Here is a 27,045-nt window from a genome sequence, read left to right as displayed (position 1 = left end):
ATATGAAGAAAGAAAGCATAAACCAAAAAGCCAGCCTGGACCGGATATAGAATTTTGTTCAGATTTCCCAGCCCCAAGGCTTGTGATAAGAGGGAAGAATGGCAGTCAGGCAAATATTTCAGACATGGTATAATCTCGAGACTCTTCTCTATCCAGACTGCTCTCTGGATTTTCTAGCATATCAACATATGTCCTAAAATATAACAACCAAAACAGAATACAGTATACCAAATGTAGTCTGACTAGGACACTCTATCATGTCTCTAGTGTAGGATACTACAATGTCCAATATAAGCTAAGATTGTTGCTCATGCTGAGTTTGCAATCCATCAAGATTCTTTTTCCATCCATCACTGCCCAGCTATTGGTCCTTTATTATGTACTAGTACAGTAGATTCTTTGAATCCAAGTGTAGGACTTCAATTTATCCTCATTAAATTATATTCTCATAGGACTTTGTCTTTCTAGATTATAGGGATCATGTTGAATCTTTACATAATTATTTGGTCTTAGTCATCAGTGACCCTTGCAAATTTGATAAAAATGGCATGTATGACTTTACCCCAGTCCCTGAGAAAGATGTTGAACATGGCAGAGTAAAGGATGAATGTCTGGGTTACATCAATAAACATCACCATTCAAAGTGACATTGACCTCATTAATGACTTCCTTGGGTCTACCCATTCAGTTATTCTCCTAAGTACATTTCTGTTTTATTACTTAACTCATGTTTCTCAAACATAAATATGGTGAATCCTTGTCTCTTCCATTTCATTTTTTTAGTCCTTTCAAAGTCAGTTCAAATTCTACATTCCCTAGATTTTTCTAATAAGATCCACCTATTATATCTACAATATCCAATTACCCTCTTATGAACCTCATTTCAATGTACACATATGCATTCGTGAATTTATATGTATATGTTCTCTATGTAGTACTCTGTTCAATCAATTACTTTTTTTTTCTTATTTATATCCTGTGAACCTGTTCCATCTTCCACTGGACTATGTTAAGAGGCTTCCTGCTCAGCCATCCTTGGCAATATAATAATTAACAACTGGCATATTCTGGCTATTTGAAATGGTGAGGGGGAAGAGGCTTAATAATATCCTGCCCTTCTCCCACTTGACTCCGGTCAACCAGAAAAATGAGCCACAAAGATTTCTGTTGAATGGATTTAGGAAGAAGATTTATAGTATGAATAGAGGGCAAAATATCTTTAATTAAAAAATGACTGGATCTGTGGAAAAGGTTGGCAGAATATGTACACTGACATTCAGCACTGGTAGAATTGGAATTAAAAAAAAAGATATTTCCTGTAACCATCATTAAGAACAGAGTGGGACAATCATGGTTCCTTACAAGAAGGAGTAGGCCTAGAATGCTCCTTGACTAGAAAAGAAAGTAGTTAGCAGGGCTTCATTGAACAGTTCTTTCTCTAGATCTCACTCCTTCTAGCTGAGTAAGAGAGTATTGATTTGACTCTTTTTTGCTCCCCCCTCTGCCTGATAAACAAGAGCAGAAATTCAGTGACTAACTACTCTCTCCTTTTGCTCTTCAAGGATGGACCCAGTAGGTAGCATAATGGATCCTCATTGCATTTTTTGGCAGCAGAAGCTCAGTGGAGAGTTCTCTGTCTGTCTTTCCATCTCCCTGTTCCCCAAACTCTCTCCTCTGTCTCTGATATATGGAAAGTTTACTTGGTGTCAAGGCCAGCCAAATTTGAACCAGAAGAAGCTATTGCCCTTTTGGGGAAGAAAATATGTCTTGTATTTTTAAGATTATTGTTAAGTATTTTATTTTCCTCATATGTAATCATATCTGAGAAATGTGCACACCTGTAAAGAGCTAGTATTTTCCACCTTTAGTTCATATACTTGCTGCTTCTCATTAGATGCTTATCTCTTGAACAAACTTGTATAAACTTTTTAGTTTAAAAACATTATTCTGAGAAGTGATCCATAGTTTTCACCAGACTGCCAAAAGCATCCATGAAATAAAAAATGAAAAATTCAGAACCTCCCTGGTTTTGTGAGATTGAACTCAAGAGATACTCTAGGTGAAAAGAATATTGATCCTTAAAAGACTTCAAGTATGGCAACTTTAACAGTTTCTAGTAGAAGTGTATGGGTAGTCAGATAGTTAAATTGGTAGTCACTATGACGATTATCTCCCTGAGGACCCTGATTTATTTTTTATTAAGCAATACTCTGCATACACATATCATACACCTACTTCAGGATGCAATTAAAATCCTACCTTCTATATAACCTTTCTTGAACACTGGAGCCTACAGTGATCTTTCAACTTTTCTAGTACTTTCTGTCCTATCATAGGGTTTAGGATCAGTATATAGGTTTCTTTCATTGCTTCCTATTCTTTCTTCCATCCATTCTGATTTACCTCTAACTCTCTAATTTCTCTAATTTGCTTTGCATTATCCAAATGCTTCCAAATAATTAATTTCTCTAATTCACAGATCTGATTACGTCTGCCAATGAAAAGTAGTCCCTCTCCTAAAAAAAAAAAAGTTTTCCATTGCCAGTAGGATGAAATACAAAGTCCTTAGTTTGGTATTTAAGGACCTCCACAATCTAACTTACACCTAGCTTTCCATCCTTTATTTATAAGGCTATGTTTTATTTTCCAAATCAAGTCAAACAAGATCAGCTGTTCCCATGATAAAGCTCATGCCTAATTCTGACTCTTGCATTCATGGAAGCCGTAAGATGTTGGAATGGGCTTCCTCCTATATCTCCAAGTGTTGAAATCTTTCTCTTCCTTCCTTCCTTCACTAAAAAATCATCTCTCCATCATTTTTCTTATAAAACATTATCTTGGCACTTCCTTTGCCCTTATTACAATCTGTCTTTTATTATTTTTGTGTTCCTCATAACTGATCACTCTTTGCTGGACTATAAGAATTTTAAAGTCAGATACTCTGTATTCCTAACACAAGCCTTTGTACATTGTGAATACTTAATGATTTTTTTAAAAATTGAACTAATGCACCCAGGTAGCCCAGTGGATAGAATCTCACTCTGGTGTCAAGAAGATCTGAGTTCAAATTTGGCCTCAGACACTTACTATGTGTGTCCCTGGGCAAATTATTTAACCGTACTCACCTCAGTCTATCTGTCTAGGCTGAAGAAGGAAATGGCAAACCACTCCAGTATCTTTGCCAAGAAAACCTCAGATGAGGCCATGAAGAGTTTAACATGACTGGATCACAAAGACCTCTATGAATTTTTAATTGAGGAGAGAGGTGGTAAAATGACTACCCTGCCACACCCACCCTTTTACTGATCATCCTTTCATCTCTGCTTACCATCAGTAAGGACTATATACACTCTAGCCTGTCTTCTGGTCTCCATTTCAGATATGGCCAGTCTCTTTAAGCAGTCTAATTAAATTCTTTGAAGTCAAGGACCTTAGTCTTCTCTTTCTCCTGTTCACCATGCATAATTTACCATAAGACTGGGCATGCAGTAGGGACTTGCTCCATCTTTGTTGATTGACTATTTGATGGAAAAAGTGATGATTCTCAAGTCAGAGGAATTTGTTTCAAATCTTATTTCTGATAATTATGACATGTGTAACCTTGGGGAACTCATTTAAATTTCCTGGGTTTGCTTATTTGCAGAAAAGAGTGGTACTATATAGATTCTCAGGTTCTCTCCGATTCTAGAACCACGACCAGATAGACAATCATATTTGCCAATCTGGTATTTCTCTTCATACAAAACTGTCCACATGCTCTTGAGCATTCTAGCTTAGTAGACCCTGACCACATTGTATATCACTTTTGGATACTATAGCCAACATGACACTCAGAAGAGTAGGTAGGAGTGAAAGGAGAAGAACCAGGAGAACATTGTACACAGAGACTGATACACTGTGGCACAATCGAATGTAATGGACTTCTCTACTAGCAGCAATGCAATGATCCAAGGACAATTCTGAGGGACTTTTTTTTTTAAGGTCATATACTGATATTTTATTTGTTATTAAGTAAGGGTGGGGGCAACCCTGGGAACAAGAGTCCAGGGTAGAAGGGAAGGCAGGGAGGAGGGAGCCCAGACAAATTCTCTGGGTCTGCTACAGGTGGGGTGATCCTGATTGCTGAGTCTTGTCCAGGGCACACATAGATGTGAGAGGGGGATAAGGGGTGGGGGACTGGGACCAAGATCCAGGAGGTACAGTTTAGAAAAGCTTCTAGGACTGCCAGGAACCAAGCCCAGCCAACTCAAGCTAGGGCAGGGATTGTCTCTGAGGCAGCAGAACCATGAGGCTGAAGCACAGGAGCCAGAGAAGTCCATCCAAGTAGGCAGCTCTTGGGAGACAGTCTTTGGCTAAAGTATTTTCATGGCCTTTCTTACTTCTTGTACTTTGCTTCTAGTTTCTTTGAATATGTGTCCAACTTGTGGGCTGCCTGTACTTGCTCTTCAATTAAAGTGATCTGATCCAAATAAGGCTGAAGTGCTGCATATTTCTGGTTTAAGTCCTTCAGGTTTCTACTTATGTTTACTGCAATATCTTTCATTTCTAGATACTTCAAGCTAGTCAGTTTGTTCATATTTTCCAGGAGTTTATAGTCTTCACTGGTGGCTGTCAGCTAGCCAGTCAGGTATGTGGCCATTTTGGAGAACGTGTCCTGGAACAGCCCAGTGATGTCTACCTCTTCAGGCTTTGTAGCCCCCTGGTCTGTCTCCACCACTGTATTGTCTAGGCCGGAGAAGAAAGGCGAGACAAGAGGAAAGGAGGGGAAGGGGGAGGAATGGGAGAAGGAGAAAAGAGGAGGGGAGAGGGAGGAGGGAAGGATGGGTGAAGGAGACAGGAAGTCGACCAGGGAAGAAGGAGCCATTCTGAGGGACTTATGAGAAAGAATGGTATCCACATTAAGAGGAAAAACTGTGGGAGCAGAAACACAGAAGAAAAACAACTGTTTGATCAATGGGTCAATAGGGATATGATTGGGGATGTAGACTAAATGATCACTCGAGTGCAAATATCAATAATATGGAAATAGGTCTTGATCACTGAATCATGTAAAACTCAGTGGAATTGCATGTCAGCTAAAGGAAGGGGTTTGAGGGAGGGGAGGGAAAGAACATGAATCTTATAGCTATAGAAAAATATTCCAAATTAATTAATTAAATAAATTTTTCCAAATTAAAAAAAGAAGAAGAGTAGGTAGGAATATTTAGAGAGAGAACTGAGGGAGTGAAGAAGCGGGGAAACATGTAGAAGAAATAATAGACTTAAAATTAGTCAACTTCTGACTATCTGCCCCATGGTGCATTTTTCATAATACTTTAAATAGTGGATTATCCAAAGATCATTACTATTGAGTTTTGTAATTGAGCATAGCTCCTGGTACCTGGTAGAGATTTAAGAAATCATTGTTGATTAATGGATTATGATAGCTTTTTCAACCTTATATTTCAGCTTAGGTTTGTTTTCCTAACTTGCAACACATCCAAGAAAGCAACCTAAAAGCATTCAATAGCCCAGCTTCCTTAGCCTAACCTCTTCCTTACAACTTGAATCATCTCCATTTCCTATCTTTTTACCTTTGCCCTGACCATCCCACAAGCCAATACCTTTTCCTCTGTATCCCACACACATCCCTCCCTGCTGCACAGATTCCTTCTGTCTTTTAGGACCCAGATCAGGCACTATCTTTGGCATTGGGGCTTCCTATTGTCCCTAACTGCTTGTGACTGCCCTTTCTCCTAAACAGCCTAGTATGTCACTGATTTCTATATGTTATATATAGGTAATCATGCAATTAGTGTCTGCTTCAGCAGAATGTAAGCTCCTTTAGAGTAGGGACTGTTTCATTTATTGCATGAATATCCTTGGTGCCTGGCATTTCACAAGGTCCCAATAAATGCTGGTTGATTGTTGATTTATTGATTGATTCAAGGCTTTCCACTCTGGTAAAGTTAATGAAATCCATCACCTCTCAATCCAATTCAATTCACCAAAAAAACTCATTAGGTTCCTCCTATGCACAAAGGAGATGTTTAGAATACAAAGACAAAAACAAAATTATTCTTACCCTCAAGGAATTTACATTCTGTCCCTTAAGCTCTATTCCAAGAAAGCAGAGCTGGGCTCATTAGAAAAATTTGCTGGCTCATACCTTGTTAGGGACAGGAAGGCCATTTTTTAGTTTCCATAATATTGTTTATTTTTTCTGAGTTAAATTACTTATAGGCCTTTTAAATGCAAATCAGCATCTATTTAAGCAGAGTGCTAAACAGAAAAATTCTGCTCAGATTATCTGCAATCCACTTCTGGACAGTCAGCTCAATGAAGGGAGATATAGAGTGTCTAATCTGGTCTTTAATATATTTTCTGGTATCTAGCAAGTGCTCTGGACTTACAGGAAGACTAGAGTTCAAATCCTACTATGAATAACCCTAGGCATATCACATCACCTTTAAAAGCCTCAGTTTCTTCATCTGTAAATAGGAATAACCTCCCTTACAGGATGGTTGTGAGGCTCAAAGGAGATCTATGTAAAGTGCGTTGCAAACCTTAAAGCTCTATATAAATGCTAGCTTTTATTATTATTATTATTGCTACTACAATATTTAATATTCATTGAATTGCTGAATGTGCCTACCGTTAAGTGACTCTGTAGTCTCTTGCTTTGGCTGCTTTGGATAAATACACTTCAAGGCAAATTAATTAAGGTAACAATTGCTGCTTGTATATTTGAGGATGATAAAAATGAGAGATTATGTCTTCCCCACTGCTCTCCTGATTTAACATGATAAATGTAAGTGGTAATACTTTGCAAGGGAAGCTCCAGTTGAAGGTATCTCCTATCTTTATCATGGCTTCTCCTCTCTCTGGAGTAGTTAACTTGTTCTGGAGAGAGCTTATTTCCTTCATTTATCACTGCCTTTGGCAACAAGAAGTGGATATCAGAAGCCCTTTGTGTTCCCTCATCTGCACCAGTCATGGGGGACATAAGCAATGCATGGCCAGACCCATGGAACAACAGCCCACACCAGCCCCGATTTACCTTGTAAGCCTGACTAGGATGCCTTCCTTCTCTAGAAAGAAGATGCCTCCAATGACCAGAAGCCTCCAAGCAACAAGAGTTTCTTCTTTTTCCTCTGCCATAAGGTTTGGAATCCAGAACATGATAAGACACATTTTTTTCATTTTTTGGAGTCTTTCAAATGCCTCACATTTCTCATCACTATCGGGTACAGCTGTGGATCCTGAATAACACACTGAGAGTCCCGCCCATAGAGTCTGATGGAAGATGTCAGGTGAAATTACTAAAGTGCATATGAGAACAAACACTGGTTTTCCTTTTTTTTTTTTAAGGGAGAATAGCTAAAAGTAAGAAACTTGATTTGGTTGGAAGAAATCTGTTGAAATCTCTATTTTAAATTATAATTGTGACGTTAAATAGCTTAACTGTATATTTAATCTCTTCTGGTTGTTGTCCAAAATAACTTGGTCCCTTTAAAAAGGTCAAATTGTGGAGTCATTCATCCAGCAAAAATCCTTGGGGGAGGTTAATTGAAAATAACTGAGGCAGATCTAGTGGTGGTATAGACTTGGAACATATAAAGTAGAAGGGAAGCAGCCAACTGTGGGGCTACTTCTGCCTGCCTGGGGGCTTTAGAAAGACAGTGGAGGAGGGGAGAGAGAGGAAGATTAAACAAAGGCCGATTGTTGTGTGGGAACTAGTCCACATGAACAAAGCAGCAATCAGATCAGAAGAGTTTAAGATATTTTGGCAGTTAGTGGGTAGCAAAGGAGTCCTATCATGTCTTTTGTTTGTTTTAAACAGTGGGTTTTTGCTTAGGACAGCAAATAAGAAAATGAGATCAAGGAGTCAAAGCAAAGTTATCACAGTCAACCAGTTACAGATGGTGCTCCTTTTTGGTATTTAGGTGTGCCCCCCCCCTTGGTTCTGTGTCATATATTTGGAAGGTTCTATTTATGTTAAGGTAATTAACTACTTTATCATAAATGAAGTATTATTTTATACACATATCATCTCATTCATGTGGAATTTGCTTTTCCTGCTACAAAGCTAGCTGTGTCTAAGAGACTATACCTGCTAAATCACATGAAGAAGCAACATCTCAGCTTACAGGAAGTTTGAAAAAAGATAAGGATAAAGGCACACAGAGGGAAAAATAAAATGTCCCTTTTCTAGATGTGCTGCAAGTCCCCAAGCAGTGATGAGAACATCACAATTGGTTATAAAACGAAATGTCAAAAAATTAAAACTAATTTTCTTCAAGAAATAACAGTGCAATAGGCTATCCAAAAGTTATTATCAATGCAAATGCTAATGCACAACAGAAGGAATTTAAAACTGGAAATTTCCATACAGCTAAGTTTATAGCATTGTAGTAAAACTTAATGGCCAATGTACACAGTGTTCAAGATCCTGATATTAAAAAAAAAAGAAAGAGTATTATCTATATCATCCCAAATCTCTGGATATCTGAAAATGGACAGATAATCGACTTAATGTCTCACTTTTCAGCTAGATGCTGAATATCAGTCGCATAAAACCCTCCTATCTTCACTGATATCACAACAATGGAGAGAAAGAATAGATTCTTTTACTTGAGTAAAAGGATTTCATTAGTCAGAGTTGATCTTTGGCTGTGTTTCCGAGATGCCAAACATCTGGAAAGAATAACGAAGAAAATGAATTAGGGAGAAATGCAAAAGATTTTAGAATCTGGATATTTGATTTCACAAATCTTAAATTTTGAACAAAAGGGTTTTTTGTTTTTTTTCTATTTATACTCGGACCTTGTATAATAGGGAGTCCATGGAAGAATAATATTGGCTTCTTAAAGGCCAGAAAATTTGCAAAGAGCAATATCTTCGAAGTTTGATCCAAATCTTTACGGGTTTACTTTAACTAAACCTACTGGAGATTCTGGAGGCTTAAACAAAGTCCTAACAAATACAGTAGCATTTCAAGGCTGAATATAAATAGGGTATTCCTTGTAGATCCTCTTAGTTGCTCTTAATTCTGAAGGTTCTGGATACAGAAGTTCTCATGAAAGCTGTTTTATTGAGAGAGATCCAATCAATCAAAATGCATAGGGCAAGGAGAAAAAATCATCACTTAGCTGGTTAAACTAATTTAAGAAATGTACTGAATTGAAAGGCTCACTAGAGATGGAAGGATGGTTGAAATGATTTCAAAAAAAAGAGAAAGGTCATCTTAGGGAAGAAAGAGATCTTCGTAGCAAAGGAAGCTCAAGCCACTGCTTTAGAAAGCAATGAAAGCTGAGAATGGAATGAAAACAGAAAGTAGACTTTGTACAAGTGTGGCCAAGACAAGCAAAATGGCAGTTTGAGATATTGGAAGGCTAAAGGCAGATGAGGCAGTTCAGACAACCTAATTTTCAAGAAGAAAATGCATTCTTGATCTTGAACTATATGGCAAAGGGAAACCAATAGAGGACTCCAAAGAAGTGAGTGGCATGGTCAAAGTGGCAGGCACAATGATGGGTATATTCTAGAGGATGGCATGACTGGAGGCAGGATATCTGGTATAGAAAGCCCTGTATAATGCTCAGGGTTTACATTCAAATTGGGGTGTAAGAGCAAAGGGAGAAAAGAGAAGACATGAAGATTATATTGATGGAATAGTAACAAGACTTAGAAATAATACTGAATTCAAACTGTTGTGAAATCTCAATTTACTTGGATGGCTATTTTGCTCAGTTCAGCCCTATTTGTTTTGTCTTGTTGTTTAATGGAAGTCTAAACACTGGCCTTTTGGATTCAACCATTCTTATTAAAAGTCTTCTACCAGGACTAAGTTACTTCTCCATCTTAATTCTGTAGGTAAACTTGGAAAAAAAAAATTCCCCTATGGATTTATGGGACTGGGGACAGGATTATTGTTATGAATAGAAATATTCACTCTCTAGGATTGTGGGTAGGGTTGGAAAAGGTTTAGGAACTTGGCTGAATATAGTCTGTCTACAGGGAATGGCATAGTTTAAAAAAAAATTACTAGTAACTTAATTTCTCTTGAAATACATCCCATGGTTAACAGGAAGTGTTCAGTTCCTGGAAAGAGGAAAAAGACTATGATGTTAAAATAAAAACATCAATACAACTTTTTTAAAAAAGAAAATCAATTAAAGCAGGGTCAGGGGGAATGACATTCTGATGGGTTAGATTTTGCTAAATTTTGAGATTACTATACTGGTTTAAAATTTTTCTTTAAAAATAAATCTTGCTCCTCAGGGAGATTTCCCTCGATGTCATTCCATTTGACTGTTCCACCAGCTATATGATGATTAATTGCTGTGAGCTGAGTCAGGGAGAAGGTCAGCCCTGGGAGGCTTCATAGAGGTCACTTGGCACTAATTCTTGCCAAACACTAAGCCCCAGAAGCTGACTCCAGCTAAAGCCCCAGAGCAATGCATGTTAAGGCATTGTAACAATCTCTCTTTTTAAAGGTAGACAGAAAAATTCATCTCCATTCAAACCTTACTTCTCATCCTCTTGCAATCTGATTTCCATCTCTGTGTCTTAATGCAAATGGTTGATCTAAAATGACTAGCATTCTCTTAGCTGCTAGATCAGAGGAACTCTTCTAAGTCCTTGTCCTATTTGATCTCTCTTCACCTTTGGACACTGTTGTTATGCTTTCCTCTTAAATCCCCCACCCCCCCTTCTCTTCTTCCATGGCTCCTTTGGCACTGTTCTCTTCCTGTCTGTCCTTTTTCTCAATATCTTTTGCTACATTATGATTAACTCCAATTTTACTTTTTTTTTTTTTTAAATAAACCCTTACCTTCTGTCTTAGAATTAATACTGTGCTTTGGTTCCAAAGCAGAAGAGTGGCAAAGGCTAGGTAGTAGGGGTTAAGTGACTTGCCCAGGACCACACAGCTAGGAAATATTGAGGATTTGAACCCAGGACCTCCCATCTCTAAGTCTGGCTCTCAGTCCACTGAGCCACCCAACTGCTCTCTTAATTCCAGTTTTCTAAGTATGTATGCTCCCCCTATACCTGTCTCACCAAAATCTGTTCTGGGCCATCTTCTTTTCTTATTCTGAACCCTCTTAATAACTAAATCCATGGAGTGAATTATTTCATTGCCTTCATATGCAGAATTCTAAATCTAGAAATATCTTTTAATTTCTTTTCTGAATTCTGCCCCTCACTGCCAAATGATTCTTGGGATTTTCAATTCAATTTACAACTCTATGTAACTGTCATGGACTTTGTTCATGGGGTTTTCTTGGCAAAGACACTGTAGTGGTTTGTCATTTACTTCTCCAGTGTGTCCCCATTTTATAAATGAAGAACTGTGGCAAATAGTGGTCAAGTGACTTGCTAAAGATCACATACCTAGTCAGTGTCTGAAACTGTATTTGAACTCAGGACTTCCTGACTCCAGGTCCAGTGATCTGCTCTACCATCTACATAGTATGTGCTTGATGAATATGTTGAATTCAATTAAAATTTAAATATACTCATATAAAAATATATTTCTAGCAAATCCCTGTTATAAAAGAAATGAATGCAAGCATTGCATATGAAATAATTAGGATTTTTTAATATTCTGCTGGATAACTTTGTAGAATTCATTAACTCTTCTATTTCCAGGTGCTAATAATTCTGGCTGAGATGAGTCAATCTACTGCAGAGTAGCAAATTCAAAGAGTCATATGGGAGAAGATGTAACAAAGCACTAGAATTTTCAATCTGGAAACAAAAGAGGAGGTGATTTCAACTGAAGGATCAGAATTAAAATCTAATCCTTGTCTGAGTGAAAGTGTAATTCATCCAGGATTTAATAGGAATGCTCTTTTTAAGGTGAAAGGGAAAAAGAATTAAAATTCAATTCATTGTGCTTAATCTTAAGAATGATTGAAAACTAAAATAAATCCTGAAGAGAATCAAGATAATCAAGGGTTTTAAGGATGAAAAGAACTGGGATAGTTAACCTGGAGATGATGTCACAGCTATTTTCAAATATTTGAATGGCTCATTAGCCAGTCAACTAGCATTTGCTAAGCATCTTCTTTAAGTCAAGTACTAGGAACACAAAGAAAGAGGGAGGGGGACTCCTTACTCCAGGAACTCAGTATAATGAAAGAGACAACACACAAAGGTACAAATAAGATATACTGGATAAAATGATGGTAGTCTCAGAATGGAAGCACTAAGGCTTTTTGCATAAGGTAGAAATGAAGCTGAGACTTGCAAGAAGCCAGATGAGTTAGGAGATGGGGATGAAGAGCAAGTGTTCCATGGAGAGAGCCAATGAAAATATTCATGAGGATGGGGTATCCTGGGCAAGGTTCATCAAGATGACCAGTGTTTCTAGATGGCAGAGTATATGGTAAAGGTGAAAGAAGGCAGGAAAGGTAGAAAGGAGGCAGGTTACAGAAGGCTTTAAAAGCTGAACAGAGGATTTAGTATTTTTATCCTGGAGTCAATAGGGAATCAATGGAGTTTATTCAAAGAGGGTGGAATGTGAATGATATGGAAATAATTGTATTTCAAGAAGATTAATTGAACTGGAGAGGACAGAATGGAATGTAGAGAGACTTTAGGCAAGGAGAAAAACCTGTAACTGCTTCAGCAATCCAGAGATAAGATGAAGACAGCCAGCACTCAAGGATGGTTGCAGAGTCAGAGGAGAGAGAAGAGAGCTTATATACAAGAGATGTTAGGAAGAAACTATTGGATTTAACAACTGATTGGATCATGAGGAGTAATAGAGATTAGAAAGGCTGATTAGAAGGTTTTGACCAAAAGTGCTAACTTATTTTATATATCTCTGGTGGACAGTTCCAAGACAAAAACATCTAGCTTAGAGGGAGGCCCAACATAAGGAAACATTTTAGCAATTTGAGTTCAACAATGAATTGGGCTCAATTCAAGTATCATTATTTAGTGAACTCCCTATCACTAGAAGAATTCAGTGGAGACTTGTCAGATATGTCATAGATGATATTCTTCCTCTAGATGATGGTAAGTTCATTTAAATGGACTTTAAAGTCCTAAAAAAAAATTAAGGATCAAGAAGCAGATCTCCATAGGAAGACACTTTTTCTTATATGGTATAGGAACTACTTGGCAGTAAAAAATGATAATTATTTAGCCTCTGTGAAGAAACTTTATTGATTCCGCTCTCTTGAAAGAATGCAAGTCTCTTGAAGAAAGGTAACATTTTGCTTTGGTTTTGTGTCTCTGTATGATCTTTGTATACCCAGTGCTAGCATGGTGTCTTAAATATAATAAATGTTCTTCAATTTTTTTTGATTCTGAGATTCTATGAATCTCAGTATTATTCGTTTTTATTTTTTTATTATTATTAGTTTTTATTTTATTTATTAGTAGAATATTAGTTTGAGTAGATGAGGGCAGCTGGATGGCACAATGGTAAGTGTGTTGGGATTCATCTTCTGAGTTCAAATCTGGGCTCATACACTAACTATATGACCCTGGATAAGTTACTTAACCCTGCTTACTTCAGTTTCCTCATCTGTAAAATGATATGGAAAAGGAAATAAACTATTTCCTTATCATTTCCAAGAAAACTCCAAAAGGGGTCATGAAGAGTGAAAATGTTAAACAACAAGAAATTGCCCCCTTCTAACACTAATGGGAGACACTTAGAAGCCTGGAACACTAAAGCAACAGAATGTAGTGATACATAGAAATGTTGAGAAAGAGCAAGTTAAATACAACAAAGGCAGATTGCTCTTTCTGGATGGAATACTTGATGAAGTGGTTATTATTAGTGCACACAACATAATACAGTGATTTGAAATTATCCAAGAAGGGGCACTTGGAGTTGTGATAGGTCAATGTCTCGCTGGAAATGAAAATATACTTTAGGATCCATTCTGCTTCTTACCTAAATTATCCATCTATTCACTAAGGAGTGGCTCTCGTTACTGTCTTGCAATTACCACCAGAGTCTAGATGTTTATAGTATAATAATTCTCTGAGATGTGGGAGCCTGTGTTACTTCAACCAAATAGAAATGAGACTGCAAAAATTCAGTGTCAGGCATATGGAAACATCAGATTTAGTTCTTGAATAGTTAAGACCAGAAAAGATCATTAGTACTGAGGGGTCTGTCCTTTGTCTAGCAGGACTCATCTGAATGCCAAGGGATAGGAATATTCCTAGAATGTAAAGGAACCAGAGATGTTTCCTCTCTGAGTAACCTTAAGTGAGGCAAAAATGAAGATGCTTCTGAAGATCCAAACTTCAGAGAGCCTTGGGAATTTTTATAAATATTTTATTATCAGGTCTTGATCAATGTCACATGTAAAACCCAGTGGATTTGCTCTTTGGCTATGGGAGGGGGTGGAGGAGGGGAGGGAAAGAATATGAATCATGTAACCATGGAAAAATGTTCTAAATCAATTAAATAAAAATTTTCAAATAGAAAAAAGAAATATTTTATTATCATCATATTTTATGTGTGCTTTAAATATTAGTTTCTTCTTTTTTAGATTACCTTCATTTCCAAATCTATCCAAATATATTTCTCTCCACAATGCAGAGCCAGTCATTATAACAAAGAATTAAAGAGAGAAAAAGAAAAATAGTGAAGTAAAGCTAACCAAAATATACCTGCCAATATATGCAATGTCCCTCACTCAAGGCCCCTTGCTTCTGCAAAAACAAGAGAAAAATGAACTTTCTTATCTTTTCTTCCTGGATCAAGCCTAATCATTCAAATAGCACTGCATTCAGTTTTGAGGTTTTTTTGTTCTTTCCATTTGGAAAGAATTTCCATTTCCATTATTTCCATAGTTTTATATGAGACAAAATAATCCATATATCCAGAATTTGTTACTATTAACCAACTATGTATGTGTGTATTTATACAGGGTCAGCAAAAGTTTGGAAGATCATACTCTTAAAAGAATTTCAGAGCAAAAAGGATGCATCTTCCTACCCTGAATAGAGGGGAGGGGAAGAGAGAAGAAAACCTTAATCTAAATTCCTTGAGTATAGCCATTCTTTTCCAGGAGACGTAAATTTAGAAAAATTGGTAAGACTACTAAAGCTCTATAAATTCATGATAGGAGGAAAGTGAAAGAGAAGGGAATTACTGAAATCAAGACACCAGGCAATTCTCTTTCCCTGTTCCTGAAGACTCCTCACAATTCTTCTTTTTCCAAGGGCATCATTCCTATTTGCCTGCTAAGTGCCAGGGATGAAAGAGATCTGACCTTTACAGTAAAGATCTGTCTTAGGCTGTTAAGCTCCATGAAGTCAGGACTATCCTGTAGAGTTCTTTGTCCAGGCAAACCTCCAGGTTGCAAGAGGCTCTTGATAATTAAGTTTTTGATAAAGGCTCTATGTAAAAATTCATATTTTAAAAACTTATAGCTATTTTTCCATTCAAGAATCTGTTACTTGGGATTTTTTATTCATGTGGTCTCTGAAAAGATGGCATTATCTTGGCATTTTTCTATACTGGCTCCACAAATTCATCTTCCACCCTACCACCCCCTCCTCACATACTTTTTATTTGCTTCTTTCCACACAGCTTCTGACTAGAATTTAAACATTCATTCAATTGCCTGGGGCTGTCACCAGAAAATTACTTATTAATTTCACTATACTGTGGAGTCATCATCTCCAAACCAAACATAGAACTGACTCAGAAATCTCAGTGCTAATACCAATGCCCTGGCATTTTACTCTATTAAAGATGGCTGGAGATGATTTAATGAGGAACACCATCCATTTGACCAAGTTTATAAAACAGAAATTGATTAATCTGTAATTGAAAATTTTTATAAAAGGGATCTCAAAAGTGAATATTCTAAAGAAGGCTTAATAACACAAAGGGGCTATCAAAATGCCATTTTCTCACATAGTCATCTATAATATCTAATAGCATCAACACTTTGATGGTCTACCAAAGGCCATCCTGCTTAAAGGATTATGTTGTCAATTCTTGTTTTCAACCTAATGAATTGTTTATGTAACTGATGACTCTTATTCTCATTAGGAGCTGTTAGCACCTTGAATAGTGTTTGTCAGTCTGACAAAATGACCGATTTTGTTTAGATTTCCTTTTTTTTTGTCCCCAGGACTAATTTTCAGTTTTTAAAACACACCTCTTTCCCTGTTAACAGCTGTTAATGAGAATAATTAGATGGACTCCTCAGAAGAAAAGATTTGTCTCCAGCATTAGTAAGCCATTACTTCTATGTAGCTGGATAGAATAGTAGGTAGAGAATCAGAAAGATGGAGTTCAAACCTGGCCTCAGACTAGCTGTGTGACTATAGACAAAAAATTTAATCCTGTTTGCCTCAGTCTCTTTATCTGCAAAATTAACTGGAAACAGAAGGAAATAGTAAAAATTGGATCATGATTCTTTTTGGAATCAGATTGAATGACAACGTTTTTTGTAGAAAGTGTGACAGTAGTAGGCTTATTCCTTTATAATGTAGGCTTGCAAGCTGGACATTCAGGAGTTTATTTACTCCTGGATCATTTTCCTGAAATTGTATACTATTGCTGCCACTAGGCTGGTGATGTGACTTTGTTACAGCCACATGAAAAAACTCAAAGTTTGTGCAATAGACATAGTTTAAACTAAGGTGCTAACATGCTTTTTCTTTGTCAATTCATGTCTCTATTCCTCAGTTTTCTAATCTGTAAAATGGGGATAGAGTATTATTCCCCACTTATTTCACAGTGCTACTGTGCAAAATAATTGGAAAATTAGATATGAGCATGCTTTGAAGAGTGATGTTTTCTACAAATAGAAGTATCTATGTTGTCTATCTTGCTTTACGTTGTTTACCATGAATTTTCCTCACAACTCTACCAGATAGGTAATGTAATTACAGTTCGCCCTATTGTAAGGAAATGACATTTAAAAAGCCATCATAGCTTGCCCAGGCCCAGAGCTCCTGACTCCAAGGAAGTCTTATGAGAGAGCTGCAGCAATAGGAACATAGCAAGAGATATGAAGAATTTGGAGTCAGAGGACCCTAGTCTGAATCCCAGTCCTGTCATTTTTAATACCTGATTGGCCTTGGTCAAGTTATTTAAATTCTTAGGCCTCAATTTTCTTAATATAAGGAGGTTGGACTGGATATACTCGTAAGTTCCCCCTCCTGCTATAAAATCTATGATCTGAAGAATCCAAATCCATCATTCTTTCCCCTAAGCCACTCCTCAATGGTAAAGTTCATTATGAAATTCATTGGGCTAAAACAAAAATCATACAACATTTAGGTAACTATAGAATTTTTAAAAATAATTAAAACCAAGAATAATATATTATTCAGCCTTTTCTAAGTGGGGGAACTCATTCTCCCTGAAAAGTTAATGTATTGTTCAAGGGTTAGTTTGCTCCAAGGAGGATTGATTCATCTTAATAAGTTCTTTTGGATCAAATATAGAAATAGCAATAGGGCCATTCAGCTTCAAAATCAGGTGCACAAAGAAAATGAAGAGGCTTTCTTTGCATCTATTACTAATTCTCTGAGTTTGCATTCAATTAAAAGATAAATCATGCCTTTACTGCTAGAATGCAAGTGCTAAGGAGCTCTCTCAGTCACCAACATTGGGAAATGAAACGAACATGAACCAGTGTGATGGAAAAAAACCAAGCCTTAATCCTAACAGTATTCCTCTGATCTCCTCCTCCTGGTCCCTAAACTACTGCCATTCTAGCTTCCTGTGTCCACAAGACTGAAACCCTTTCTAAGAAAAACCCTTCCAAATTGAACACTGACCTACCTGCTTCCTTCTGAGGAAGCCTAGGGTTAGTGTGGGCTCAGGAAAGGATGTGGGAGGAAAACTTTTAAATACCAAAAGCATTTCCATCTGAATGCTTCATAGTGAGCAACACTCTACTTCCAATTTCTCTTCCCACAATGCTATGAGACTTTAAAATACAGACTACCTGGAAGGAAAAATCTTTGCAATATGTTTCTATGATAAAAGTCTCATTTCCAAGTTATTTAAGGAACTGATTCAAATATCTAAGACCAAGATCCCTTTCCTAATAAATGGTCAGAGGTTATCCACAGGCAGTTTTCAAAAGAAATCCAAGCAATCAACAATCATATTTTTTAAGTATTTTAAATCACCAAAAATGAGAAAAAAATGCAAAATTAAAGCAACTTCAAGAATCCATTTCACATCTTTCAGAATAGCAATGATAATGAAAAATGAAACTAACAAATATGGAGGGAATGTCAAATATTATGAATTTATCAGTAAATTAGTCCAAACATTATAGAAAGTATTTTGAAACTATGTCCAGAAAGTTAACAATTTTCTTTACTCTTTGTACCAGTCAATAGACAGTATAACTGAACAAGTTATATAGTAGGCCTATGTCCCAAAGAATTCAAAGAAATATGTGCAAAAGCTATACAAAAATAATATGCAAGTTCTTCCTGTAGCAGCTAAAAATTGGAAAAAAGAGGTTATCCTCCTATGGGAGAATGGCTAACCAAATTGTAGTATATGGCTATAGTGGAATATTATCGTTCTATAAAAAATGATGCAATGAAAAATTTTAGATATAAGTGGAAAGACCTTTATGAACAGATATAGAACAAAATAAGTAAAACTAGGAGAAAATATACAAAAAGATAGAGAAAAAGGCTTTGAAAGACTTGAACTCTGATCAATATATTGATTAACCACAAGTCCAAGAGAATGAAGATGAAACACATCATTCACCTCTGAGAAGAGTTAACTTAAAATAAAAAAAAAAGACATTTTCAGACACACTAGAATGTGAATGTTTTGCTCAACTATGCAGCTATGTAAAGAAGGCTTTATTTTTCTGATTTTTCAAAAATTCCTCCATTTGGGGATGGAGGTAGTACATTGAGATAGTTTAATAAAAATGTTTGTTAATTTAAAAAAATGAACTCAGAACAGTAAGACTCTCTGGAGCAATCTACTGAACCGTAAACAGTCAGCATTTAATAAATGTTTGTAGAATTAAAAAAAAATAGAATACCACAACCTCAGTTCTCAAAATTGCAGGTCATCCAAAGAGCAGTGGAGATGCATGTTGGAAAATGATGGTCTGTAGGATACAGCAGATTATCAATGAATTGCACACACCTTAAATTCTATCATCAAATCTGATAGGAAGAGGAGGTGAGCCAGTCATTTGAGGAGAGCAAGAGATAACAGGTGAATAAACTATGTTTTACTCAGGTAGACATGTAGCAGTAAGAGACCTAGAAGAGGAAGTCCTTATGTAGGTTTTGAGAGAATATAGGAAGGAGTCATGCAAGATAAAACAATATGAATGGTTTGCTTTCTCCATCCTTAAAAACCTGACACATGGATGAGGTCATGGATCAGTGGAAATACTAAAATAATTACATGTTAATCTTGTTTTCTGGTGATCTTTGCCCTTTTTCTTTATTCTACTGGATGACCACAGTATTGCCTGTTATAACATGGCATCTGGCACAACTCAGGCCATTTAAAACCACAACAATATTAATATTATAAGTAATATTATTCAGGCAGAGATAATAATAATAATTACAATAACAGGAATTTCCAGGGACCCTTTCAAGAGCATTTGCCCTTTTAATTCCATTATTTCAATTTCTTTAGAAAGTAATCAGGGTATTACATTTTACACAAAAGGAAAAAGGCTTTCCTGAGGTCAAGGGACTAGTGACCATGATCTGTGGCATAAGGAACCAGTGGTGACAGAAAGTGGAAAAGGAAGGGAAAAAAGCATGATATTGAAACTGAACATGTTGGTCATAGCGTTGTAGTGCCCTGCCCTTCTCTCTCCCCTTAGCCCATCATGAAGAAAATCTCCAGTGAATAAGTAACTTTTGATCCTCTCCCTGACCTCTGGGCAATTGTAAGAACTCTGAACGGTTTACTGACACAGAAATAAAATAAAAGTATGGGACAAAATGTCCATTTGAGTGGCCAGAGCAGAAGCCAAAATGAAATTCAGAATTATAGAATAATAGAGGAGGAAGAAACACTAAAAGGTAGAAAATGGGGTCCTTAGAAATTAGATGACTCCCCATCCCTCAAGAGATACCAGTGGAGCTTATATTTGAAATTAGCTCTCATCTCCTGATTCAATACTCATTCTGAATATAGTTTATGATCATACTAATACAGTCCTATATCCCAGTATGAAATGAAATATGGTCAGTGTGGTATAGTGGAAAAAGCATCTGTAGGAGACCTCTTTGGAGGAAGAAGTCAGTGCTATGGAAATATGTGACTTTCAACTTCTGCCAGGATTATCTCAATTATTTTTAAGGCACATAATTTCAAAGTCAAAAGTAAGTGGGGAAGGGAGGAAAGGGAAGAAGCCCTTATTAAGAGCCTAGTATGTACTATTTTTGTACTTTACAAATATTATCTCCTTTGATGCTCATGACAACCCTAGGAGGTAGGTGTTCTAGTCTTCCCATTTTACAGATGAGGAAACTAAGGCAGAAAGATTAAAGGATTTACCCAGAGTTGCATAGCTGGAAAATGTCTGTCCAAAACAAGGATTTCACTTCCTTCATTTTTTTGTTCAGGAACACTTCCACAAAATGACTAACATGGAAAAATATTTCAAATGATTGCACATGTGAAATCTGTATCAGATTGCTTACCATCTCAAAGAGTGGAGAGGGGAGGGAAGGTAGGAAGGAGAGAGAAAATTTGGAACTCAATCTTTTAAAACATGAATGTAAAAATTGTTTTTACAGGTAATTGAGGAAAAACAAAATATTATTTTTTCAAAAGAAGAAAAAGAAAACATGTATGAGGCTGTATTTGAACTCAGGATTTTCTAACTTCAAGCCCACTCCTCTATCCACTGCATCAAAAGGCAAGGTACTTACTTACTTGGGGGAGATTGCACAGGGAGGACTAATGCTTAATACCAGATGGATAATATCAGCCTTCTTCTACTGACACCATCCCAAGTCCACATTTTCTATCCTTCTCAAAATGAGTTGTTTAACAGTGACACATGAAACCATTCAGTCCCTCCCCATCACTTACTACTCATCAACTAATCCTGACGCCTCTAATAACTACCATATATCAACTGATTCATTTTGCATATACAGGGGTCAGCATCCCAGCCACAGCAAGGTGTGACAGACAACCGAGGCTTTCCTTCACAGAGGAAGCAGTGATAAGAGCCGACTGAATGAAGTGAGCCCAAATGGGGAACACTGCAAAAGCCCCAAAAGCCTCAATGCAAAGACAGTTTGTAATGAGCCAAGCAAACTGGGTGAGTTGCTGGTACAATAACCCACTGACAGACACTGTATCCAGGATTTAGGACAGGAAAAGCAGGCTTGTCCTACAGTCAGGAGCCCTGAAAACCCAGGAGATTTGAGAGGTGGAGGGAAAGAGTGGGAGGAGAAAAAATAAATCTTGAACTAAGCCATAAAAAAGGCTGCATGTGGAACAGATTTTTAACAAATTAATTTCCCCCTATTGAGTAAATTTATGGATCTGTTCTTGAGAGTCATCTTGTACAATGGGACTTTGGACATAATTTTAATGACAAACACTAAGCAAGGTGTCCATCAGAATCATTATTCTTCCCTGTAAAGAGCAGCCATATCTCAGGTTGGACTCCTGTCTACCCCAAATGTCCTGGGGGATTATATTAGTGAGACATCAATAGCACTTAGCATTTACAGAATCAGGGAACCTTAGGGCAGGGTCAAGGATCTAGGTCTTTGGATTCCCACTCAAGGACTCCTTCTGCTCTATGCAAAACAGAGTGCTGTGAGTGAGATCTTAAAACAACAGAACTGAAAGAAACCTTAGAAATGATTTATTTGTTCCTCTTCAATTTATAGATGAGAAAACTAAGATCCAAAAGAGGGTAGATGACTTGGACAAGGTCACACAGATAGATGATAATTGCAACTTAAACTACTGTGGTTCTCAAAAACATTTCCTTTAAAATATCACTGTAAGACAAATGGTTATGTTTTTGTTGTTTAGTCATTTCAGACTCTTCATGACCCATTTGGGGTTTTCTTGGCAAAGATACTAGAGAGCTTCGCCTGTACTTTTCCAGCTCACAGATAAGGAAACTGAGACAAGTAGTGTTAAGTGACTTGCCCAGGGTCATATTAAAAGGAAGTATCTGAGGCCAGATTTGAACTAAAGAAGATGATGCTTCCTGACTCCAGGTCCAGTGCTCTATCCATTGTGTCACCTTGCTGCTCCACTATTAGCTACAGTCATCCAGAGATAATGGCACAGAGTTTATCCAGGGTCATAATCACAAAAACAGAGAGGATAAATTGAAACTAACAATGTTTAGCACAGGAAACAAATCTCTACCCTTTCTGGACATGCCCTTGATAGAATGGAAGGAGAAAAAAAAAGCATTTATTCAGCAGTTAGTATCTGCCAAGTACTTCACTAAACAATGGGAAAATAAAAAGAAAATCGAGGCAGCCTGTATTCTCCCAGAACTAGTGTTCTAATTGAAGGACAACAAATGGAGCAGAGGCCAGCTGGGAGGAAGAAAGGCAGGGCAGGTGGCAGTACCCAGATGCCTGGAGAGTAGTACATGGGGGCAAATGGCAAAGCCTAGAATCCTCCATCTAACTGAAAGAAAACTCTTAATGGGGTCACAAAGAGTCAGACATGACTGAAACAACTGAACAACAAATTATTACTCCTGAATATTCTTACTATTCTTTGTTTCTATGATATTATTTTTTCCCCAATTTTCCTTCTCCTGTTTCTTTCTTAGTTTCCTTTATCATTCATCATCCCCAAGCTCTTCTCTGTCCCTCACCTCTCCATTCAGAAAGTTAGTCCTGTGTATTCTGTCTCTATATTTCTCACATCCAGCCTCTTCTCTCTCTCTCTGTCTCTCTCTCTGTCTCTCTCTCTGTCTCTCTCTCTGTCTCTCTCTCTCTCTCTCTGTCTCTCTCTCTCTCTCTCTCTCTCTCTCTCTCTCTCTCTCTCTCTCTCTCTCTCTCTCTCTCTCTCTCCTCAGACCACTTCTGTTCAGTTTGTCATCACCTTTCTTTCACCTGGTCTGTTATAATAGTCTAACAGGTCCCCTTGCATATGGTCTTTCCCTTTTCCCGTTCATCTTCTACATCCCTGTGGGCCTCCTAGAAAACTCATAGACTTAGAAAACTCTAAGTTACCATTATTTTATTACATTGTATTTTTGTTTATTTTGGTAAATATTTCCCAATTACATTTCAGTCTGGTTCAGGCCACACTTGGGTGCTAGAGGATCTTATGTTTGACACCTCTGCTCTCTGTTAGAACAAGGCACAGATCTAGTCATATCATTTCCCTGCTCAAACATTTTCAGGGGTTCCCTATTATCTTTAAAGTAAAATACAAAATCCTCTATGAGACTTTTAAGTTCTTCCATAATCTGTCTACAACCTTTCATTCCAAATTTATTTCCTATTACTTTTCTTCATACACTTTAAATTGTAGAAAAATTGAAATGTTCCCCAAACTCCACTATCTTGGAAGGTATTTCTTCCTCCCTGGAGAGACACTACTGTGCAGTGATAAGAGCAGGAAATACTCTCTTAGAGCACTAGGAGAGAACTGGGTTCAAATCTTACCCCCAATACTAACTACAGTAATCATGAGACTAATCACCTAAGTATCTCTAAGCCTCAGTTTCCTCATCTGTAAATTAAAGATACTACTTGTAAAGATTAAATGAAGATACACAAATCAATGAGATGTACTTTGCAAATCTCCAAGTGCTATGTTAAGATCAGTTATAATAATTTACTTCACTTTTCAAAAATGTTATATTCCTTTAAAGATGTTGATACTTTCTCATTCTTCAAATTATTTTGTAATTAGAGACAGCTAAGTGGTTCATCAGATAGAACGTTAGAAATGGAGGCAGGAATACCCAAGTTTAAATTCAGCTTTGGACACTTAGCAGCTGTGTGATTCTGAGCAAGTCCCTTAAATTTTGTCTGCCCCAGTTTCTTCTACTGTAAAATGGGGATTATAATAGTACCTAAGTGACACAGTGGATAGGATGCCAGACCTAGAATTAGGAAGACTCCTCTTCCTGAGTTCATATCTGGCCTCAGATACTTACTAGCTGTGTGACCCTGGGCAAGTTACTTAACCCTGTCTGCCTCAGTTCCCTCAACTGGAGAAGGAAAAGTCAAATCACTCCAGTATCTTTGCCAAGAAATCCCCATATGAAGTCACAAAGCCAAACAGAACTGAAAAATGATGGAACAACAAGGAACAGTACCACCATATATGGTTGTTATGAGAATGAAACAGTGGCTGACATATAATAGGTACTTACTAATTCCCTCCTTTCTTCCCTCCCTGATTAACTTATTTGTGTATATGCTGTATGGATATTAGCACAGCCAGGGTGTAAAATGTACAGAGTATTTGATTTGGAGTCAGGAAAACCCGAGTTCAAATTAAGCCAAATTAAGGATAATAATAGCATCCTCCTCACAGGGTTGTTGTAAGGATCAAATGACTGCTACATTGCAAACCTGCAAGTGCTCTACAAGTGCCAGCTGTTCTTACTTGATAGATTCCAGAGGAAAAAGCCTGTTTTGAGTTTCTCTAACACCTTGAACCATTTCTTACATAGAATGGAGGAGTGTTTGTTGAAATAAATTGAGCCTGTACCTCTGAACGGTTGTTGTGCCTTTTGAAGGACTTGCCACAGGACATCATTCCCAGGACTCTCATTAACATGATGAGGGAAGCCTGTTTTGGACTTAGTTCTAGTTTATGAGGCATGTAGGAATGATGGGATCATGGATTTAGAGAGGAAAGGAAGGTCCCTTAAAGAAAAAGCCCCTCCTTGAACTTCATGTTGTTACTGTTGTTTGGGTTTGGCAGTTTGTTTATTTTTACCCCAAAGCCAAAAAATAAAGAAAACAAAAATGATTCAATAATACATACGGTAACTACCCATGTCGTGACCACACATCCATTTCCCCAAATCAAATCCACTTCTGGATCACTAATGTCCTTCAGATTAGTTTATCTCTTAGACTTCTCCCAACTCCAAGATTCTTTTATTCTAAGAGTTGTCACCAGCTTGACAAGGATATTCTATGGGTGAGCACTGGCTTCCCTGGGAAAGGTGGGGAGAAGGGAAGATCATTACTCAGCACTCAGTGGCAGCTCAGTCCCATTTGCTAATTTCAATTGATTGCTGATTCAGAAGAAATTTCTTTGAAGGTACCTTCCCTCACTGCCCATCACCCCCAGGGATTTTTCATACCAGACACTACTGACCTTGATTTAATCATACCCAGTTGGGTGTCCTTATTAAACTATTATCTGCAGCTGTTACATGAATTTAAGACCTGACTGCTCACGAAAGATGCTTATTATATTGGAGCATGGGAAACACTAGGAAGTTCTCAGAAAGTTTTCTGTGTATTGTCTGAGTGTCAGAATAATAATGGCTCCTGTATGATGCATTGGACATCCATTATTTCATTGGTTTCTCAAAGCAACCTAGTGGAAGAAGATATTATTAACCTTATTTTAGAAATGGGGAAGAAGATTGACTCAATTGGGTTCACATTGCTATTAAGAGATTCAGGTGGTATACAAATTCAGGTCTTTCTAACTCAAAAATCTAGCCTGCTTGTTGTTTAGCTATTTTTCAGTTGTATCAGATTCCTTATGACCCCATTTTGGGGTTTTCTTGGCAAAGATACTGGAGTAATTTGCCATTTCCTTCTCCAGTTCATTTTACAGTTGGGGAAACTGAGACAAATAGGGTTAAGTGATTTGCCTAAGGTCATGAAGTTAGAATCTGAGGTCAAATTTGAACTCAGATCTTTCAGAATGCAGTCTAGTGTTCTATCCACAGCACTACCTAGCTCCCCTTAGCACTCTATTTATTACCCCCCCCAACCCCAATTGCCTCTTGGGAAAGTAATAGGCCTTCCAGAGTACCCATTCTTTGCTTCCTTTGCCTTCACAGGTTAGGGTAGTTTTTTTATTTATATTAAATCCCTTTTTAAAATTTAGAATATTTTCCCATGATTCCATGATTTTTCCCACTCCTCTTCCCTCCCTCCTCCTGGAGCTCACAAGAAATTCCACTGGGTTATACATGTATATACAGGTATTCAAACCTATTTCCGAGTTATTCATATTTTTAGTAGAGTGATTTTTTTAACATCAAAACCCCAATCATATCCCCAACTAGGTTGCTCAGTGGATAGAGAGGTACGGAGATGGGAGGTTCTGGGTTCAAATCTGGGTTCAGCCACTTCCTAACTATGTGACCCTGGAGGCAAGTCACTTAACCCTAATTCTGTGACCTTTATTGCTCTTCTGCCTTGGAACCAATACTTAGTATTAATTCTAAGGCAGAAGGTGAGGTTTAAAAAAATTTCCTTGGGTGGAGGCAGCTCTAAATTTTTGAGGGCCCACAATTGTTTAAGAAAAAAGAAATTGAAGTAATAATTTTATATTAAATACAAGTGCTCCAAGAAGAGCTGATGTGAGCAATATCTATCAAGGATCAAATAAAATGTTCTATACAACTGGGTGCTTCCCTATTACCCTGTTCAATTTCTTCAGTTAAGTCATTAGGCTGTTTCTCTGGCTTTAATCATGCATCCCACTACAGGGAATTCAGGGTTTAAAATGCAATTTGTCTGATGTTTTGGGTACTTAACGAAAAAGTTGTTGGAAATGCACTTTTTAATTAAGTGAGCCACAAAATAATAAGAATTTTGTATTTCTGTTAAGTAATCATAAATGAGATCACTGTAATATGTTTCTATTAAAAGACCTGTCTGTTAAATAGACATACATATGAGATGGAAGGATGGGGTTAACAGTTTGATGTAAGGGTGGCCAGAATTTAATAAAATCTTGGTGGTTACAAGCTATGTTATGAATAATTTCAATAGGAAAGTTAACTCATATATTTTAGATTGGGGGAGAGGAGAGGAATTTATTCCTTTCCTTAGCTCTCCTCGGAACCACTGTCTAATAGCCCTTAATGAATACTATTCAAAAGGGAGACAACATAGTACTAG

At 37.2% G+C, this 27,045-nt stretch overlaps 1 protein-coding gene and 1 pseudogene across 1 annotated transcript in view; both read right to left on the bottom strand.

The window, feature by feature from the left end:
* Positions 1-27,045, bottom strand: part of CLSTN2 (calsyntenin 2) — a 1,000,106-nt gene that overhangs the window by 825,302 nt on the left and 147,759 nt on the right. The window lies entirely within an intron of this gene.
* LOC103098001 (biogenesis of lysosome-related organelles complex 1 subunit 2-like) lies at positions 4,364-4,896 on the bottom strand (annotated as a pseudogene).

This window comes from Monodelphis domestica, chromosome 4 (genome assembly GCF_027887165.1).
Source record: "Monodelphis domestica isolate mMonDom1 chromosome 4, mMonDom1.pri, whole genome shotgun sequence".
Taxonomy (NCBI): domain Eukaryota; kingdom Metazoa; phylum Chordata; class Mammalia; order Didelphimorphia; family Didelphidae; genus Monodelphis; species Monodelphis domestica.
Note: the sequence above shows the minus strand (reverse complement) of the source record. Positions and strands in the feature narration are given on the sequence as shown.